The sequence below is a fragment of the Arachis hypogaea genome, chromosome 15 (genome assembly GCF_003086295.3).
Source record: "Arachis hypogaea cultivar Tifrunner chromosome 15, arahy.Tifrunner.gnm2.J5K5, whole genome shotgun sequence".
Lineage (NCBI taxonomy): Eukaryota > Viridiplantae > Streptophyta > Magnoliopsida > Fabales > Fabaceae > Arachis > Arachis hypogaea.
The window spans coordinates 120,633,639-120,656,356 of NC_092050.1; the positions used below are offsets into that span (position 1 = coordinate 120,633,639).

General features: G+C 35.6%; 1 long non-coding RNA gene and 1 other non-coding gene across 2 annotated transcripts; both read right to left on the reverse strand.

Moving 5' to 3' along the window:
* Positions 1-2,348: 2,348 nt before the first annotated feature.
* LOC112750535 (uncharacterized) lies at positions 2,349-6,705 on the reverse strand. Its single transcript, XR_003175895.3, has 4 exons — positions 5,397-6,705; positions 4,976-5,034; positions 3,145-3,209; positions 2,349-2,618 (listed from the first exon to the last, which is right to left on the reverse strand). It is a non-coding gene; the product is annotated as an uncharacterized lncRNA (long non-coding RNA).
* A 10,207-nt stretch (positions 6,706-16,912) lies between these two features.
* Positions 16,913-17,020, reverse strand: LOC112753580 (small nucleolar RNA R71). Its single transcript, XR_003177961.1, has one exon. It is a non-coding gene; the product is annotated as a small nucleolar RNA R71 (small nucleolar RNA).
* Between the last annotated feature and the right edge of the window lie 5,698 nt (positions 17,021-22,718).

A 22,718-nucleotide genomic window follows, 5' to 3' on the forward strand; every position in this document is an offset into this window, starting at 1 on the left:
TTGCATTACTTGCATTAGAATATTTTAGAGGATATCTATCTGCCTTAAAAATAGAAATAACCATATTCTATATTTTGGACATTAATTAAATATAAAGTTTTAGGGCAATAAATTTTAGTAATTTTAGCCAATAATTAACGAGCACAAATATTAAATTGTTTTCACTAAATAAATTTTATTGATTTATATGTGTAAATTTTAATAATATAAATATAAATTATATTAATTTATGTATATAAATTTTAATAAATATAATTAAAAATTATATACTTTAATTTATATGTACAAATTTTTATAAATATAGATATAAGTAGTAATAACTTAAGTAATAACTCAAAATAATAATATTTATTGTTATACAGCATTGCTGTTAATTAAGTCACATTTGATATATCATTCTCCCTCACATTCGTTCTCAAATTCAGGGATGGATGGTAGCACTCTGAGTTTGTGGTAGAAATTAAAGAATGGAGATGCAGAAAATGATGGTTTAATCAAAATATTAGTTATTTGAAAATTAGACGAAAGTGAATTACAAAAAGTTGCTCCTTGAGAACAAAATGCAAGCTAAGTCTATTCTTAAATGCTTGCTTCAGTTCCTAATATCACCTTTAGTGGTAATTTATTTTTTTTATTGGCAATAGAAATAGTTACTAACATATTTATTAATAATTAGATATTAATTATTTTATATTTTATCATTAAAATTTTAGTATTAATTATAATAATTTCCAACAAAAATTTTATTTAATAATCACAAAAATTCTATAACTTATCATTATAATATATATAATAATAGTAATGACAATATACAATTATTACAAAAAAAAAAAGTAAATCAACTAAAAGAAATAGTGACACTAATATTGCTACTAAAAAAATTTACCACTAAAACTAGTTTTTCTTATAGTGAATATATAGTTGATGATGGTTATCAGTGGTTTAAAGAAGGAGGGGTTGAATTTAGACTTCTTTTCATTTTGCTTGCTTTTATTTCAAATTGGATGAAACTTAGAGAATGAGTTGAGTTTGCTCTTGTTGAGAATGCATGAGGCACTTTTATTTTGTCTCTTGTTGATAAAGGAGCCAAAACAAAATTGTGAGGGAGCAGAGTTGCTGTGACCTCTTGTTGGATTGAATTAGTAGGAGATAATTTTATTTTGTCTTCTAGAGAATAAAACCAGACAGACCAGAGAAGGAAGAGTGACACAACCATATATCATTTTTCAACCACTTTGTGCAATGTGGCCTATATCCAGTCTCCACCACAATAATGATGGAATATTTACTATCTTTAACAAAGATTACATTCACCAATTTTCCTAGGATTCAACCCAATCATATCTGAGAGTCTGGGACAAACCCAGCTTCTATCCAAGCTAGATTTGACTAGGTTCACTCCTTAATATTTTCAACCACTAAATGCTCACCCAACTTAACAAAAAAATTCCCTCAGGATCATGAATACAAAATAGAGATACGTACAAAGGATATTTCAAATAAGCATTTGGTTTTTCTCTAAGTCTAGATCTCTTTGCCTTTTCTCTCAATGGCTTTTTCTTAATTCCTCACATTAATGCCTTTTTCCATTGAAATAAAGAAAGATAAAACTGAGAAAGCAGAATATTCAATAGAGAACCATGAAGGAGAAGAAGGTATAATTTTGTAAGTTATGGAAACTCAAACTTTGTGCTTTCACTCCTTGAATCAATCTCTGGCCGTTTACCCCTTTAATAGAGGAATAAACACTACAAGAAAAACACCCATTCAGGTATACTTGAAAAGTGTAGCCGAAAGTGAAAAAAAATGATGCCTTAGGCTACGGCTACGCTTTCTGGGCTACGGCTACGCTTTTTGGGATGATTCCTATTCGGCCGTTGCCTATTCTCAAAGGCTACGCTTTTCTGCACCAAGGGCTACGCTTTTGGCGTTTGGGAATAGGGTGCGCTTTTCAAGTGATGCTGTTCAGGACCAAAGGCTACGCTTTTCAGCTTCCATTTTTGCCAGAATAGGCTACGCTTTTCAACGCTATTGCATCACATGTAAAGCGTAGCCACATTGTATACTATGGCTACCGTTTATAAGTGTAGCCTTAGGTCCCTCATTTTTTTTGTTTGTGTACCATAGCTACTGTATATAAGTGTAGCCTTAGGTCCCTTATTGTTTTTTTTATTTTCTGTATATATATATATATATAATATTCTAATAATTATTAATACAATATAATATTTAGTAATATAATTACATGTATAATAATTCTGCATTTTTAATTAAATGAGTTAAATATTATAAAATAAAAATAAATTTCTAATTATACTAAATAATTTTTTTAAATAATAAAATTATCTCTAACAAAAATATATTTATAATAATGATCCAAAAGTACTAGAATGAAGTTAATTGTGAATATTCATACATCTTACACTAGAGTAAACATAGCCATATCAAAATAACCATGATACCACTTAAAATTTACTACTAATACTCTACAAAAAACATATCCTACATAAGTATCTTCTAATAAAAGTCTTAGTCAACCATACATGTATCCATTCCTAACACTACTCTATCTTAGCCAATAAACCACAATAATAATCCGCTTAATCTTCATTATTATCCTGCATAATTATATAAAAAAGTAGTTAGAAAAATATTTATAATAACATTCACAATTATAAAAATTAAAAAATCAAACTCAAAACTATCAATGACTGATATCATTAATTCTTTTTGTATAGTGTACAAGTTTCACCAATGGATAATAGTGTTTCACAAATCTAAATTTAGAATTCAAAAATAAAAAAAGCATAAGTTATAAACCATAAAATAAAAAACTATAAATGATCGAGGGAACAAGCAGATTCACAATAGTTAAAGCAAATCACATGATGTACTCTGCTAATCATACTATAGCTGCTGTTTTAGGTCATATTATAACATTTTTTTTAAAATTAAAACTAATAACTTTAATTTGAAAATACTAATACTATAAGTCTATAACCGTAACTAGTATTATTTGCTTTTTAACTTTCACCTGCAGCAAACAGAAGTGTACAACACTAACAAAAACAATTAAGGTCGAGCTACACATGAATTAATAGCATAATCATAAAGTAAAAATGATAAAAAAAATATGCATTGTACCTTGCCATGACACGATCAAGATTTTGATAAAATCTGCTTGGAAGACCTTAACCAAAAACTTCTGCCTTCAATTTTGATCCATGCAAACAAAAAATAAAGTCAACTTTCTAATAATATTAGTCAATATTATGTATTATTGGTGCAAGTTATTGATAAATTTTGGTTTTTTTCGGGGTAAAGGTATATAGTTCATTATTTAAAATTCTTGAAATTAACAGTATTTAAAATTATTAATGGAGCTTCAATACAAGCAAGCTGTCAGTGACAACAGCATATAGCTCATCTAGCAGATACACTATTTTTCCAATATGAATAACTTTAGTCATAAAAAAATTCACCTAGTAAAAAAATAAAGGTAAATCAATTAAATTAGCTTCATATAAGAGTCCCTGAAAATAAAACTTCCAATGGTACCCACATGCAAATGAGGATAAGAACTAAGGACAAGACAAAGAATTATGCAGGGCTCCTAATGATACATTGGATGCAGGTCTCACAAAAGATACTAATGTAGCATCAAAAGAATTCAGCATACAAAGTAGTGTGATGCATGATATAACATAGCGGCAATACATTGAAAGATGAAGAAAATAGCGACAAAATGTGTCAGTTATCTGGGCAATACATAGTGAACTTTTTATGCATTTCAAATAACTGCTTTCATCAAATGAAAAGCAGGTATTTTGTATATCTCAAGTTCTCAGCTCAACCCTTTTTCATCAAGTGGAGTTAATCCAATTCAGAATCCAAATCTTTTTTAGCAGTAAAAGAAATATCTAATGTAACAAACTTCTAATTATATATAAGTTGATTCTGTGTATTGTTAGTATTAAATATATAGTAACAGCATGCTAATATTTGATGGAAAAATCACTATTAATTAGGTGTGTATGAATTTTCAGGTTTTGTAAGAAAATTAATTAGGTGTGTATAATCTGTTCAATCCCACTTGAAAGACATAGAATTATGCAAAACCACTATTTTTCAATGTGTATTTTCATAAATCAATTTGCAGAAACTGTTTCACATGTATTGAGCATTCAGGATACGCAAATTATTTCAACAATAATAGATATGCATATAGAAAAATTATGAATAAGGTAGAAAAACCGAAGCAAAAGTGTCAATCATGAGAGACAATTTTTGAACCTAATACACATTGGTTATCTCTATAGAGCAATTAAATAAATAAAATGTATCAATTAAATAAGTGCAGTATCTGAAATAATGAACAAGCCATAAACTAAAAGTACAGTTCTGATCAAGGCCAGAAAAATATAAGTTAATAAGAAGAAATTAGCCTTATTAACCAAAGTTGGAAGTTTAGAAGAAACAGAATAAAAGGGCTAAAAAAAGCCCACCTTATCCAAATTATCAATGTGAACAGAACCGGGAGAAATCTAAGGAAATTACTTACTTTAACTGAAATAAAAGATGAATCTGAATCATATATCAGCAGAAAAACCACAAGAGAAGGACATGTTAGAAAAGTCAAATGTACTGAGCATTCAGCATACGCAAATTATTTCAACAATAATACATATGCATATAGAAAAAATTAGGAATAAGGTAGACAAACCAAAGCAAAAGTGTCAATCATGAGAGACAATTTTTGAACCTAATGCACATTGGTTATCTCTATAGAGTAATTAAATAAATAAATGCAGATCAATTGAATAAGTGCAGTATCTGAAATAATAAACAAAGCATAAACTAAAAGTATAATTCTGATCAAGCCCAGAAAAATATAAGTTAATAACAAGAAATTAGCCTTATTAACCAAAGCTGAAAGTTCAGAAGAAACAGAATAAAAGGGCTATAAAAAGCTCACCTTATCCAAATTATCAATGTGAACAGAACTAGGAGAAATTGTTTGATTACTTACTTTAACTGAAATAAAAGATGAATTTGAAATATATATCAGCAAAAAAATCACAAGAGAAGGACAAGTCAGAAAAGTCTATACTTATTAACAATAATTTAGAAACAAGTTAATCAGATTTATATTTTGTAACTCATAAACATAGATATATCTAACTGATTTGGATATCTATGTGCATTGTGTATTGTGCATTGTGTCTCTGTCAGTGCAAATATTCCTTTTACTTAGTAGCAAAATACTAGTTAGTTTTAAACTGACATATGCAAAAATAGCAGCTATTGCATAAACTAGTGCCCCAATGAATGAGGCTGCTACCATGACCTGTAGGTCACATGATAAGTTAGCTGCTTTTGATCTCTATTAATCTTACCAAGTCCTTAATAATACTGTTTAGAATTTGATGCTTAGTCTCTCCCTTTAACAAAAGAGGAACATTCTTCTTGAAAACCCTACAAAAGAAATGAAACAATCACATCCTACAATAAGTGAGGAGGGAAAAAAAGTGGGAAAGAGGATCAGAAAAAATTAAGTTAAATGCCAAAATTGTTTAAATGAAATATTTAAATAGAACATTTTGATATAAGCATATAATTATCCTACTCTTTAGTCCAACCAATTATTATCACACATATCATAACCAGGAGCAACTTAAATTTGAGCAGGTGGTCTCAGATAGCACAAAATTTGAATACTTTTAGTATTGGCTTAAAATCAAAACCTGATATCACAAGTATTTAGCAAAAATAATGAATAAGAAAGTTCAAGCTCCTTGCCCTTGTGAGAACTGAAAAATCTACCCACAATAGTAACAATGGATGACAGGCCTTAGCCCAAATTGCATCAAGCTGGTCTTTTATTGAGATTTTTCAAATTCCAAAAGAAGAAGCAAATATAAACAGCTCTTAATTTTTTGATTGCATTGTAGTTTGAAACCTGTTTACCACAAAGGCTAATAGCCTAGAAGGGATTGCATTGCAAACTCAACTTTTTTATCACTCCTTTTTCTTAGTTAATTTTCATGAACTTGTTTCATTATTTTGTATCCCATTGATAACCCAGAAACCAAGTTACAGGCACCCAGATACAGCCATGGAAGTTGCTCCTTGTCAGTCAAAACTACAAACATGCGCTGAAGAGAAAGATTCTTCCAAGGAAGCAAGACAGTATCACATTTAGAAACTTTCACAGTATGCAACATTCCCAAACCCCCAAATTGAAATCCCTAAAATCGAAACCCTAACCCACTGAAATTTTAGAACCCTAAATTGTGAGCACGCAGCGAAACATATTTGGGATTAGCGTCGAGTGGTTGGTGCTGACGATTCTAACGACCAAAGCTGACGATGCTGATGACGACCAATGCTGACGATTGATGGTTCTTGAGTGGTTAGCATCGAGTTGGGAAGAGGAACGGTGAGTGTGGAAGAGGAGCTGCGGTTCTGGAGTGGCGACACCGATGGATCTCGAGTGGTTGGTGCGACGACGGCGAAATGTATTTGGGTTGTGAGAGGCACGGAGTGATTCTTCGATAACGACGAGATCAGAGTGTTGGTGTTGGTGTTGGTGGTGAGAGCTGAGAGGCACCGATTTGGCTAAGTTACGCGTGTGTTGGTGTGAACTGTGAAGAATGGATGAAAAGGAAAAAAAATTACTAAGTCTCGCAGGGATTTAGGCCTACATAGATTAGGCAACACTTCTCAAACACACCCAAAACTTAACAAATGGGTTACTTTTTAAAAGCGCCCCTTTTGATAAAAAAAAGTGTATTCATAGCTTTTTAGATTCGGCTATACTTTATAAGTGATATTTAAAATATCTAAGAAGACGCTTTTGAAGTGATGCCTCAATAGTGTTTCCTTTTCTCTTACAAAAGGGCATCATGCGAAAAAGCGTAGCCTATTCTAGGAATAGGCTACGCTTTTTAAATGTAGCTTAAAAAAAGTGTGGCTGAATGGATGTTTTTCTTGTAGTGAAAGCTTTCAAAACTTGAAACTTGGCTTTAGCAACTTTGACTTCCCCAAATAACAACAGCAGTGGCGCAGAAAAGAGATAGACTAGTAGCAGTGATTGAACCTTACATGCATCCATACCTACCATATTCTCTTTCATTCTTTTTCAAATTTCTTCAAAGATTTGAACCATTCTTTTGTGCTTTGACTCCAGGTTTCTTTTTTTAACCTTGATTTGTAGCAAAGCTCCATAATCTTCAATTCACCTGTTTGGTATATACAAAGGGAAGGCTTCTTCGATAATCTTTGATGAAGTACAAAGGGAAAGATTTCTCTCACGTAGCCTTCGGATTTGATCTTTGCTTAGAGCCCTAGCTTATTAACTTTCTTCTTCTTGCTTGATTTTAGTAACCCACTTTTTCATCTTTGATTTGAACACTAAGAAGAATTCCTTTTTCTTACTTTACTTTTTGAAATGCTTCATGTGGGTGAGAGAGAATAAAGAGATGAGTAGAAGAGAAAGAACTTGTTCAGTGGCTTTGATTTAGCTCAGATGAAAATGAAGTTTCATTTCTTAGTTAGCTATATTTTTCCTTAGGCCATGATATGAACTTGGTCTTGGCTCATCATTGGACTTTGTTTGTTTGTTTTTTATTCTGGTGGTAAAGTGTTAGATTAATTGGAGATCAGCAACTCTTTCTTTGGACCATGAGTGATGAGATGAATGCTTATGGGCTTGAAGTTTGTTATTGGATCTTTTGTCCTTTCTATTAATTTCTACATAATTAACAAACTAATTACCTGCACAAAAAATTTCATTAAAGAGAGATAGTATTACCTACACAAAAAGTTTTGTTAGGCTAAAGTAGCACTTCAATCAAGTCAAAGTTAAGTATCTAACTATTACAGTCATCTAGAAAATTAAAAGTATTCAAAGACCAGAATTTAAATAGCATAAAAATAGTGTTTCAAAAAATTAGCAGCATCAACAAGGAGGTAGACATTAGATCCCTCATCCTTAGTTCCCAAAATGTCTTCTTATTCACGCTCAGACATCATTTGATCATCTTTCAACGATTCAAGCTAAGGTACTTTAGAAGTACTTCAACTCTGCTTTGAGACTTTCTCAATGAATTTTCATTTTGAATTTCAAGTCTCCTAGCTTGTTGGCTAGAATTGATCATGTGCTTGGTAAGGTTTACAAATTCTTGCAACACATCTTTGACAATACCATTAACCAAGTACTTGTTGGAAGTTGATGTACCGGCCGCCGAGGAGGAGGGATACTTTCATCTTCTTCTACTTTTATAATCATATCTTTGGCAGCCTTAGTTCCTTTTCCTTTGTCTGTTTGACTGCACCACCGCATTTAAGAGATGAAATTCTATTCTCTTGGGTCTCATTGTTTATATCAACACTAAAGTACTCAAAGAAACATGTTAAAAATATGCCATATGGTAGTGAAATATTTTTATCACTTTTGATGCAATCATACATATGACGCATCATAAGATATGCAAAAGAGATTTCAACTTTGCTAAGAATGGCATAGAGAATTAAGGTGTCACAGAGAGTAACTTGTTGATACGAACCGCTTTGAGGCAAGAGAATGTGAGTAATGATGCAGTGTAACTAGGCTTTGGCAGGACCTAAGACTCGGTAGTTAGGAGTAACACCATCCATAAGAGAAATATTCTCACAAATGTTGGCCAAAACATCCTTATGTGATATCCGCAGATATCCCACTTTTCAGTGATATATGCATGACGCCAACATCATAATAGTCCATGGCGTCACCAATAGATTCTTTGTTTAAATGAATTTCATGTTCTTCAATATAAGAATGAATAGATTCCTCATGATAGCACATATTGGCATAAAATTCTCTAACTAAATCAGGATAAACTTGTTTTCTGATTTCAAAAAGTTTTTCCAGTTTAAGTAAACAATGTTTTTCACAAAATTTATTTCCTTTTTAACCAGAGCATTTAAATCAGCCACATATGTTGAACACATAGGTCTTTTATAAACAATATCTTATGAAATTCAAAGTTCATACTGGATGAGAAATGAAAAAGATCAAAATGAGAATGAGGGCGGTTACTGAAGAGAGATTTGAAATCAACAAGATCAGGGTTCATTGGTTCTTTCACTGAGTTAAGAAAGGGTCTTCGGTTATCTTTAGGTGTGTGGCTTGAAGGTGCAGAGCGTCCTTGAAGATGAGATGAAGAACGAGGAGGTGAAGATGTTGGAAGTTCTTATTTAGTCATGGGTCTCTTCTCCTTTTCTGTGTTTGTCCTAGACGTTCCAGCCTCTGTTGGTGCCATTGATGGACGTTGAGCAGTCGTCTTGGTCCGTGCCATAGGTTCGAGAACAGGAGAGGAATGTATGGATGAATGAGAGTGTACATGGATATGGGTATGAGCATGCCCTTTGGGAGGAGGATTTCGTAGAGCACGATAGGTACTGGTACCTCTTCGTGCAGCAACCTTCTTTCTCATCTTTAAGAAACTTAATGAATGCAGTTATGAAAAATTGAAAATAGTGGAGGTTGGAGAAGATGAGAGTTTTCAAGGAGTAACTGCTATAAACACTTTGAATTTTTTTGAAAACACAAATTGATATTTAAATAAAATGAAATGGTGTTCCAAAGAAAATAGATTTTGAAAGGATATGCAAGCAAGCAGTTTAAAAAGACAATCAAGTATAAAATATATAAATCAGAATTCGATTTGACTTGTTGAGAAACTAAAATAAATAATTTTTAAATTTATGATCAAAACAAACAATGAGGCCTACATTATAAAATAGAACTTCCTCTATTGGGCCCAATGGTGTAGTTTAAGGAAACACAATAGCCCACCAGAAGTTCAACTTTGACCTAAATGAATTAATTGTACCAACACTTAGTCTGATATCCAGGGAACCTAGAGGGAGTCATCATTCGTCCAGGTTTATCTCCTGTCGACCTGAGAGACAAAAGCAAATAGAGAGCATCATCATCAATTTAATTCAAGAATTCAGCACAAATAATACCTGATGCTTTTCTCAACTTGAAAAATCTGTCTTTAGACAGAGGTTTAGTAAATAAATCAGCAAGTTGATCTTTAGATTTTACAAATTGTATGTCAGTTGTTTCCTGTTGTACATGTTCTCTAATGGAGTGAAATCTTACATCAATGTACTTGGTTCTTGAGTGCAGAACAGGTTTCTTAGAAATGCTGATTGCACTCATGTTATCACACAATAAAGGGATACTATTGACTTGCAATTTGTAATCTGTAAGTTGTGTTTTAAGCCATAACAATTGTGAACAATAAGAAGAAGTAGTGATGAATCCAAATTTGATGATGATTTTTGGTTAAAATTGAATGGATTTCATCATATAAACTTGCACTTATTCCACTAAATAGCATGCATTTGAACTTTCCTCCTAATTTGTGCTTGATTATGAAAATATGCTCTTTTGTGCCTAATTTGATTAATTTTATTCCATTTACCTTCCATTCGATGCCTTGATGTTATCTGTGAGTGATTTCAGAGGTATAAGGTAGGAATGGCTAGGAGAGAATGGAAGAAGAGCATTCAAAGTGGAGGAAGCATGAAGAATCAAAGGAGAAGAGCTCAGCCTAGTGTGCGTACGCACAGACCTGCGTGCGTACGCACAACCCTCAGATCAGAGCCACGCGTGCGCCTGAGCCGCACCGTGTGCATCCCACGTCCATTCAAGCTTCGCCTAGTGTGCGTGCGCATGAATTCCTGTGCGTACGCACGGGTAGAGATTTTCAGCAGAGTGTGCGGACGCACATGCCTTCATTAAAATCTCATGTGACTCGCGATTTTGGTGATTTGGAGGCCCATTTATGAAGCCATTTAGCTCATAAGGAAGGGAGAATGAAGATCATAACATAGCATAACATTAGTATAGCTTAGGAGTAGTAGTAGATAGCTTAAGTATAGTTTTCTTTAAGTTTTTCATCATCTTCTCTACTAGGGTTTATACTAGGGTTTTTACATTCAAGTGTCATTTCTATTTTGATCTTGGATTTTGCTAATTTCCATTGTAAGTATCTCTTTGTTACTACTCATTATAGTTACATTGTTCTTACACTTTCTTATAATTCAAGTTATAGTTCAATTTCACTTCTCTTTTGCAGTTTCAATTTCTTGTTGATGAATTTGATGAGTGATGATTGTTACATGCTTTCTTGAGTCTTTATTATTGATTGAGATCATTTGTTGTTTTTGGTTCCAAGCTTTTTCTCATTTTTCCCATGTTTAAGGTTTTTGCCCACCAAGTGTTTGACAAAATGTCAAGTATGATTTTGGGCTAGTTTTCTATCTCTTGGCTTGGGAAAAGTGAGCAATTAGGTTCCTAGAGTTGGAATGTCCAACATTTAGTGTTCATTTTGGATTTTTAATTGTTCTTGTTCCCACTAACGCTATGTTGTTGCTAAGGCAATTAGCAAGCAATTTAGGATTTGTGGGTTAAGAACACTTATGCTCATTTAACTTCCTCTCTGATGTGAGGGTTAATCAAGTGAGATTGATCCATTCTAGTTGGCATGGTTGTGGTTCCAACAAGGAAATGACCCTTAGCTCACTACAAGCCAAGATACCTTTTATGCTTAAATTCCTTTATACACATTACATTAGTTCATTTTTACACTTTACTTGTCAATATTGCATAGTTACTTCTTTGATTCCTTTATTAGTTCATTTATTACAATTTTGCATGTTCTTTCATTGCTTTATATGTTTATCCTTTTATTGAAAACCCCATGATCCTCACAACCAAGATTGCACACTCATTGGTCTCAAGTGTCCTTGGGAGACGACCCGGGAATTGAAACTCCCGGAATTGAATTGGATTTGAATTGTGACATATCCTTTGGATTGATATTTGATTTGGAAATTAATTGTTGGTCTAGGCTATACTTTCAACGATGGGATTCTAATTGTTTAGTGTGAATATTTGGTTTTTGTTTGTTGCTTGGTACTAATTTGTAGATATTATTTCTATCTAGCTAGTCTTGGTAGTTGTTAATTGCTAGGTTGGTTTATGTTTATTTGCCCATTCTTGTTTTGCTTTTCATAATTGCATGCTTCTATTGCTTCTTCAGTTGAATGACACGGTTGCTTCCAGACCCGAGCTTGGCCCCTTTTGATCCGAAAATAGAAAGAACTTTAACTCATATTAGGCAAGCTCGGCACCGGCTAGCATTTGTGAATAGTGAATCAGGCTTACTTGAAGAGCACACCAATTCACTATCACCATCAATTCGTGACCATCATTCTTCGATTAACGAGGAAACCTTATATTCATCTGTGGGAGTGCTGAAATCTCTTTGAGTGACTCAGGTGACGACACCATGGCGGATCCACCTCGTAGAATCACCTTAAGGGAAGCCGGAGCTCCTGATATTAACTTGCAACTGATACAAATCCGGTATTTGGCTTTGGATCCAAATTTTGAGCTTAAGACCGGCACAATCAACTTGCTCCCCAAGTACAATGGACTTCCCAGAGAAGACCCTCTTAAGCATCTTAAGGATTTTTAAGTTGCATGCTCCACTGCGAGAAGACATGGTGCAGATGAGGTAGCAGTTTTGGTGTTCGCTTTTCCTTTCTCTTTGGAGGGAAAAGCAAAAGAATGGTTTTATACTCAACCGGGAGATGTGATTTCTGATTGGAACTTGTTGCGTAAGGAATTTCTAGAAAAGTTCTATCCACCACAGAAAACAGATAAGCTGCTAAAGGAAATCTCTTGCATTATTGATGAGCGGATAATTTATACGCTTTTTGACATTGTTTTTAGTATGTTTTTAGTAGGATCTAGTTACTTTTAGGGATGTTTTCATTAGTTTTTATGTTAAATTCACATTTCTGGAATTTACTATGAGTTTGTGTGCTTTTCTGTAATTTCAGGTATTTTCTGGCTGAAATTGAGGGACTTGAGCAAAAATCAGATTCAGAGGTTGAAGAAGGATTGCTGATGCTGTTGGATTCTGACCTCCCTGCACTCAAAGTGGATTTTCTGGAGCTACAGAACTCGAAATAGCGCGCTTCCAATTGCGTTGGAAAGTAGACATCCAGGGCTTTCCAACAATATATAATAGTCTATACTTTGGCTAAGAATAGATGACGCAAACTGGCATTCAACGCCAGCTCTCTGCCCAAATCTGGCGTCCAGCGCCAGAAAAGGATCCAAAACCAGAGTTGAACGCCCAAACTGGCACAAAAACTGGCGTTCAACTCCAAGAAGGACCTCTACACGTGCAACACTCAAGCTCAGCCCAAGCACACACCAAGTGGGCCCCGGAAGTGGATTTATGCATCAATTACTTACTTCTGTAAACCCTAGTAGCTAGTTTATTATAAATAGGACCTTTTACTATTGTATTAGGTATCTTTGATCAGTTGTATGCTATCTTAGATCACGTTTGAGGGCTGGCCTCTCGGCCATGCCTGGACTTTCACTTATGTATTTTTAACGGTAGAGTTTCTACACTCCATAGATTAAGGTGTGGAGCTCTGCTGTTCCTCAAGGATTAATGCAAAGTACTACTGTTTTCTATTCAATTCATCTTGTTTCGCTTCTACGATATTCATTCGTACTTCAATCTGAATGTGATGAACGTGACAATCATCATCATTCCCTATGAACGCGTGCCTGACAACCACTTCCGTTCTACCTTAGACTGAATGAGTATCTCTTAGATCTCCTAACCAGAATCTTCGTGGTGTAAGCTAGAATGATGGAGGCATTCAAGAGAATCCGGAAGGTCTAAACCTTGTCTGTGGTATTCTGAGTAGGATTCAATGATTGGATGACTGTGACGAGCTCCAAACTCGCGATTGCGGGGCGTTAGTGACAGACGCAAAAGGATAGTAAATCCTATTCCAGCATGATCTAGAACCGACAGATGAATAGCCGTGCCGTGACAGGGTGCGTTGACCATTTTCACTGAGAGGATAAGATGAAGCCATTGACAAGGGTGATGCCTCTAGACGATTAGCCGTGCCGTGACAGGGTATTTGGATCATTTTCCCGAGAGAAGACCGAAAGTAGCCATTGACAATGGTGATGTATCACATAAAGCCAGCCATGGAAAGGAGTAAGACTGACTGGATGAAGATAGCAGGAAAGCAGAGGTTCAGAGGAACGAAAGCATCTCCATTCGCTTATCTGAAATTCTCACCAATGAATTACATAAGTATTTCTATCCCTATTTTATTATATTATTTTCGAAAACTCCATAACCATTTGATATCCACCTGACTGAGATTTACAAGGTGACCATAGCTTGCTTCATACCGACAATCTCCGTGGGATTCGACCCTTACTCACGTAAGGTATTACTTGGACGACCCAGTGCACTTGCTGGTTAGTTATGCGAAGTTGTGAAGATATGTTTAGACCATGGTCCTGTACATCCGTTTTTGGTGCCATTTCCAGGGAATCAATTTCGAACAACAATTCACAACCTGAGTAGCAATTTCGCATACCAAGTTTTTGGCGCCATTGCCGGGGATTGTTCGAGTTTGGACAACTGACGGTTCATCTTGTTGCTCAGATTAGGTAATTTTCTTTTTGTTTTCTTTTCAAAAAAAAAATTTTATTCAAAATTTTTAAAGAATGAATTCTAGTGTCTCATGAAGCATGTGAAGCCTGGCTGGCTGTAAAGCCATGTCTAAATTCATTTGGACTGAGGCTTGCAATTTGTTATCAAGAGCAAGCTAGTTGTTGCTAATCCACCTGCTGCTGTTCCTGATTTACATGCTGAAGCTTGGCTGGCCATTGGCCATGTCTAGTATTTTGGACCGGAGCTTTCATTGAAAGCTTGGCTGGCTAGTGAGCCATGTCTAATTCCTGGACTGAAGCTTTAGACTAAGAATGCAAGATTCCTGGAATTCATGTTAAAAATTTTGGAATCCTTATTTTTTCTTTTTTGTATAATTTTCGAAAAAATCCAAAAAAATTAGAAAATCATAAAAATCAAAAATATTTTTTGTGTTTCTTGTTTGAGTCATGAGTCATGTTATAAGTTTGGTGTCATTTGCATGTGCATCTTGCATTTTTCGAAAAAATCATGCATTCATAGTGTTCTTCATGATCTTCAAGTTGTTCTTGGTAAGTCTTCTTGTTTGATCTTTGCATTTGCATGTTTTGTGTCTTTTCTTGTTTTTCATATGCATTCTTGAATTCTTAGTGTCTAAGCATTAAAGAATTCTAAGTTTGGTGTCTTGCATGTTTTCCTTGCATTAAAAATTTTTCAAAAATGTGTTCTTGATGTTCATCATGATCTTCATAGTGTTCTTGGTGTTCATCTTGACATTCATAGCATTCTTGCATGCATCACATGTTTTGATCTAAAATTCTCATGCATTGCATCATTTTTCTTGTTTTTCTCTCTCATAAAAAAAATTCAAAAATAAAAAAAATATCTTTTCCTTTTTCTCTCATCAAATTCGAAAATTTGGATTGACTTTTTCAAAAAATTTTAAAATCAAGTTGTTTCTTATGAGTCAAATCAAATTTTCAATTTGAAAATCTTATCTTTTTCAAAATCTTTTTCAAAAATCAAATCTTTTTCAAAAAATCAAATCTTTTTTTCAAATTTCTTAGTTATTTTCGAAAATTCCAACAATATTTTTCAAAAACATTTTTCTTATTTTTATATCAAATTTTCGAAAATAACAATAACAATTAATGTTTTGATTCAAAAATTTCAAGTTTGTTACTTGCTTGTTAAGAAAGATTCAAACTTTAAGTTCTATACTCATATCTTGTGATTTCTTGTGAATCAAGTCATTAATTGTGATTTTAAAAATCAAATCTTTTTTAAAACTAATTCCTATCATATCTTTTCAAAAATATCTTCTCATCATACCTTTTTTCAAAAAAATTTTTTCAAAATATCTTTTCTAACTCCCTAATTTCTTATCTTTTCAAAATTTGTTTCAACTAACTAACTAACTTTTTGTTTGTTTCTTAACTTTTTCAAAACTATCTAACTAACTCTCTCTCTCTCTAATTTTCGAAAATATCTTCCCTCTTTTTCAAAAATTTCTTTTTTATTAACTAATTATTTTTATTTTTGATTTTAAAAAAAATTTTCGAAAAAAATACTAACCTTTTTCAAAAACTATTTTCGAAAATCACTAACTCTTTTTCAAAAATTATTTTCGAAAATTCTCCCTCTCCCATCTTATTCTATTTATTTATTCATTTACTAACATCTCATCTCACATCTCTGCCCTCCTCACAGTTGTGTTTCTTTCTTTACATCACATTCTTTGTCTCCCTCTTTTCTTCCACTCACAAAGGGATCCCTATACTGTGGTATAAAGGATCCATATTATTATTATTATTTTTTTTCTGTGCCCTCTTCTTTGTCATATGAGCAGGAGCAAGGACAAGAATATTCTTGTTGAAGCAGATCCAGAACCTGAAAGGACTCTGAAGAGAAAACTAAGAGAAGCTAAATTACAACAATCCAGAGATAACCTTTCAGAAATTTTCGAACAGGAAGAGGAGATGGCAGCCGAAAATAATAATAATGCAAGGAGGATGCTTGGTGACTTTACTGCACCTAATTCCAATTTACATGGAAGAAGCATCTCCATTCCTGCCATTGGAGCAAACAACTTTGAGCTGAAACCTCAATTAGTTTCTCTGATGCAGCAGAACTGCAAGTTTCATGGACTTCCATCTGAAGATCCTTTTCAGTTCTTAACTGAATTCTTGCAGATATGTGATACTGTTAAGACTAATGGAGTAGATCCTGAAGTCTACAGACTCATGCTTTTCCCTTTTGCTATAAGAGATAGAGCTAGAATATGGTTGGACTCTCAACCTAAAGATAGCCTGAACTCTTGGAATAAGATGGTCACGGCTTTCTTAGCCAAGTTCTTTCCTCCTCAAAAGCTGAGCAAGCTTAGAGTGGATGTTCAAACTTTCAAACAGAAAGAAGGTGAATCCCTCTATGAAGCTTGGAAAAAATACAAATAGTTGACCAAAAAGTGTCCTTCTGACATGCTTTCAGAATGGACCATCCTGGATATATTCTATGATGGTTTATCTGAGCTATCAAAGATGTCACTGGACACTTCTGCAGGTGGATCCATTCACCTAAAGAAAACGCCTGCAGAAGCTCAAGAACTCATTAACATGGTTGCTAATAACCAGTTCATGTACACTTCTGAGAGAAATCCTGTGAGTAATGGGACGCCTATGAAGAAGGGAGTTCTTGAAGTTGATACTCTGAATGCCATATTGGCTCAGAATAAAATATTGACTCAGCAAGTCAATATGATTTCTCAGAGTCTGAATGGAATGCAAGCTGCATCCAACAGTACTCAAGAGGCTTCTTATGAAGAAGAAGCTTATGATCCTGAGAACCCTGCAATAGCAGAGGTGAATTACTTAGGTGAACCTTATGGAAACACCTATAACTCATCATGGAGAAATCATCCAAATTTATCATGGAAGGATCAAAAGCCTCAACAAGGCTTTAATAATGGTGGAAGAAACAGGTTTAACAATAACAAACCTTTTCCATCATCCACTCAGCAACAGACAGAGAACTCTGAACAAAATACTTCTAATTTAGCAAACTTAGTCTCTGATCTATCTAAGGCCACTGTAAGTTTCATGAATGAAACAAGGTCTTCCATTAGAAATTTGGAAGCACAAGTGGGCCAGCTGAGTAAAAGGATCACTGAAATCCCTCTTAGTACTCTCCCAAGCAATACAGAAGAGAATCCAAAAGGAGAGTGCAAGGCCATTGACATAAGCACCATGGCCGAACCTGTAAGGGAAGGAGAGGACGTGAATCCCAAGGAGGAAGACCTCCTGGGACGTCCAGTGGTCAATAAGGAGCTTCCCTTTGAGGAACCAAAGGACTCTGAGGCTCATCTAGAGACCATAGAGATTCCATTGAACCTCCTTATGCCCTTCATGAGCTCTGATGAGTATTCCTCTTCTGAAGAGAATGAGGATGTTACTGAAGAGAAAACTGCCAAGTTTCTTGGTGCAATCATGAATCTGAATGCCAAATTATTTGGCATTGATACTTGGGAAGTTGAACCTCCCTTGTTCATCAATGAACTAAGTGATCTGGATCAACTGACATTGCCTCAGAAGAGACAGGATCCTGGAAAGTTCATAATACCCTGTACCATAGGCACCATGATCTTTAAGGCTCTGTGTGACCTTGGTTCAGGAATAAACCTCATGCCCCTCTCTGTAATAGAGAAACTGGGAATCTATGGGGTGCAAGCTGCTAAAATCTTATTAGAGATGGCAGACAATTCAAGAAAACAGGCTTATGGACAAGTAGAGGATGTGTTAGTAAAGGTTGAAGGCCTTTACATCCCTGCTAATTTTATAGTCCTGGATACTGGAAAGGAAGAGGATGAATCCATCATCCTAGGAAGACCTTTCCTAGCCACAGCAAAAGCTGTGATTGATGTGGACAGAGGAGAATTAGTCCTTCAATTAAATAAGGACAACCTTGTGTTTACAACCCAAGGATCCCTCTCTGCATCCATGGAGAGGAAGCATAAAAAGCTTCTCTCAAAGCAGAGTCAAACAAAGCCCCCACAGTCAAACTCTAAGTTTGGTGTTGGGAGGCCACAACCAAACTCTAAGTTTGGTGTTGAACTCCCATATCCAAACTCTAAGTTTGGTGTTGGAGAGTCTCAACAAAGCTCTGCACATCTGTGAGGCTCCATGAGAGCCCACTGTCAAGCTATTGACATTAAAGAAGCGCTTGTTGGGAGGCAACCCAATTTCTATTTATCTAACTATATTTTTCTTAGTTATATGTCTTTATAGGTTCATGATCATGTGGAGTCACAAAATAAACAAAAAAATCAAAAACGGAATCAAAAACAGCAGAAGAAAAATCACACCCTGGAGGAGCATCTGTCTAGCGTTCAACGCCAGAACAGAGCATGGTTCTGGCGCTGAACGCCCAAAATGGGCAGCATCCTGGCGCTGAATGCCCAGAACAAGCATGGTTCTGGCGTTCAACGCCAGAAATGGCAACAAATGGGCATTGAACGCCCAAAATGGGCACCAACCTGGCGCTGAACGCCCAGAGTTGTGTGCAAGGGCATTTTGCATGCCTAAATTGGTGCAGGGATGTAAATGCCTTGACACCTCAAGATCTGTGGACCTCACAGGATCACCTCAGGATCTGTGGACCCCACAGGATCCCCACCTACTTCCACTCACTTCTTCTCACCCTCTCTCTCTCCATTCATGGTCATCCCTTCTGTTTTCCATTTACCACTCACATCCATACACCCACCTATCTTCAAAATTCAACATCTCTTTCCCACCCAATCCCATCCATATGGCCGAATATACACATCCCTCCATCTCCTCCATATCTTCTTCTTCTTCTTCTTCTATTCTTTCTTCTTTTGCTCGAGGGCGAGCAACATTCTAAGTTTGGTGTGGTAAAAGCATAGCTTTTTTGTTTTTCCATAACCATTAATGGCACCTAAGGCCAGAGAAACCTCAAGAAAGAGGAAAGAGAAGACAATTGCTTCCACCTCTGAGTCATGGGAGATGGAAAGATTCATCTCAAGGGTCTATAGCTCAGTGGTAGAACATGTGGCTGCAAATCAAGAGATCCCTGAGATACCTCAGGGGATGCACTTCCCTCCGCATAAATATTGGGAGCAAATCAACACCTCCCTAGGAGAATTAAGTCCCAACATGGGACAACTAAGGGTGGAACATCAAGAGCACTCCATCATCCTTCATGAAATAAGAGAAGATCAAAAAGCAATGAGGGAGGAGCAACAAAGACAAGGAAGAGACATAGAAGAGCTCAAGGACATCATTGGTTCCTCAAGAAGGAAACGCCACCATCACTAAGGTGGATTCATTCCTTGTTCTTATTTCTTCTGTTTTTCGTTTTCTATGCTATGTGCTTATCTATGTTTGTGTCTTCATTACATGATCATTAGTAGTTAGTAACTTTGTCTTAAAGTTATAAATGTCCTATGAATCCATCACCTCTCTTAAATGAAAAATGTTCTAATTCAAAAGAACAAGAAGTACATGTGTTTCGAATTAATCCCTGAACTTAGTTTAATTATATTGATGTGGTGACAATGCTTCTTGTTTTCTGAATGTATGCTTGAACAATGCATATGTCTTTTGAAGTTGCTGTTTAGGAATGTTAAATATGTTGGCTCTTGAAAGAATGATGACTAGGAAACATGTTATTTGATAATCTGAAAAATCATAAAAAATGATTCTTGAAGCAAGAAAAAGCAGCAAAGAACAAATCTTGCAGAAAAAAAAAGGCGAAAAAAAATTTAAAAAAAATAGAAAGAAAAAGCAAGCAGAAAAAGCCAATAACCCTTAAAACCAAAAGGCAAGGGCAAATAAAAAAGATCCCAAGGCTTTGAGCATCAGTGGATAGGAGGGCCTAAAGGAATAAAATCCTGGTTTAAGCGGCTAAACCAAGCTGTCCCTAACCATGTGCTTGTGGCGTGTAGGTGTCAAGTGAAAACTTGAGACTGAGCGGTTAAAGTCAAGGTCCAAAGCAAAAGAAGAGTGTGCTTAAGAACCCTGGACACCTCTAATTGGGGACTTTAGCAAAGCTGAGTCACAATCTTAAAAGGTTCACCCAATTATGTGTCTGTGGCATTTATGTATCCGGTGGTAATACTGGAAAACAAAGTGCTTAGGGCCACGGCCAAGACTCATAAAGAAGCTGTGTTCAAGAATCATCATACTGAACTAGGAGAATCAATAACACTATCTGAACTCTGAGTTCCTATAGATGCCAATCATTCTGAACCTCAACGGATAAAGTGAGATGCCAAAACTATTCAAGAGGTAAAAAGCTACAAGTCCCGCTCATATGATTGAAGCTATGTTTCATTGATAGTTTGGAATTTATATTATATTCTCTTCTTTTTATCCTATTTTATTTTCAGTTGCTTGGGGATAAGCAACAATTTAAGTTTGGTGTTGTGATGAGCGGATAATTTATACGCTTTTTGACATTGTTTTTAGTATGTTTTTAGTAGGATCTAGTTACTTTTAGGGATGTTTTCATTAGTTTTTATGTTAAATTCACATTTCTGGACTTTACTATGAGTTTGTGTGCTTTTCTGTGATTTTAGGTATTTTCTGGCTGAAATTGAGGGACTTGAGCAAAAATCAGATTCAGAGGTTGAAGAAGGATTGCTGATGCTGTTGGATTCTGACCTCCCTGAACTCAAAGTGGATTTTCTGGAGCTACAGAACTCGAAATGGTGCGCTTCCAATTGCGTTGGAAAGTAGACATCCAGGGCTTTCCAGAAATATATAATAGTCCATACCTTGGCCAAAAATAGATGACGCAAACTGGCGTTCAACGCCAGCTCTCTGCCCAAATCTGGCGTCCAGCGCCAGAAAAGGATCCAAAACCAGAGTTGAACGCCCAAACTGGCACAAAAACTGGCGTTCAACTCCAAGAAGGACCTCTACACGTGCAACACTCAAGCTCATCCCAAGCACACACCAAGTGGGTCCCGGAAGTGGATTTATGCATCAATTACTTACTTCTGTAAACCCTAGTAGCTAGTTTATTATAAATAGGACCTTTTACTATTGTATTAGGTATCTTTGATCAGTTGTATGCTATCTTAGATCACGTTTGAGGGCTGGCCTCTCGGCCATGCCTGGACTTTCACTTATGTATTTTTAACGGTAGAGTTTCTACACTCCATAGATTAAGGTGTGGAGCTCTGCTGTTCCTCAAGGATTAATGCAAAGTACTACTGTTTTCTATTCAATTCATCTTGTTTCGCTTCTAAGATATTCATTCGTACTTCAATCTGAATGTGATGAACGTGACAATCATCATCATTCCCTATGAACGCGTGCCTGACAACCACTTCCGTTCTACCTTAGACTGAATGAGTATCTCTTAGATCTCCTAACCAGAATCTTCGTGGTGTAAGCTAGAATGATGGCGGCATTCAAGAGAATCCGGAAGGTCTAAACCTTGTCTGTGGTATTCCGAGTAGGATTCAATGATTGGATGAATGTGACGAGCTTCAAACTCGCGATTGCGAGGCGTTAGTGACAGACGCAAAAGGATAGTAAATCCTATTCCAGCATGATCGAGAACCGACAGATGAATAGCCGTGCCGTGACAGGGTGCGTTGACCATTTTCACTGAGAGGATAAGATGAAGCCATTTACAAGGGTGATGCCTCCAGACGATTAGCTGTGCCGTGACAGGGCATTTGGATCATTTTCCCGAGAGAATACCGAAAGTAGCCATTGACCATGGTGATGTATCACATAAAGCCAGCCATGGAAAGGAGTAAGACTGACTGGATGAAGATAGCAAGAAAGCAGAGGTTCAGAGGAACGAAAGCATCTCCATTCGCTTATCTGAAATTCTCACCAATGAATTACATAAGTATTTCTATCCCTATTTTATTATATTATTTTCGAAAACTCCATAACCATTTGATATCCACCTGACTGAGATTTACAAGGTGACCATAGCTTGCTTCATACCGACAATCTCCGTGGGATTCGACCCTTACTCACGTAAGGTATTACTTGGACGACCCAGTGCACTTGCTGGTTAGTTATGCGAAGTTGTGAAGATATGTTTAGACCATGGTCCTGTGCATCCGTTTTTGGTGCCATTGCCAGGGAATCAATTTCGAACAACAATTCACAACCTGAGTAGCAATTTCGCATACCAATT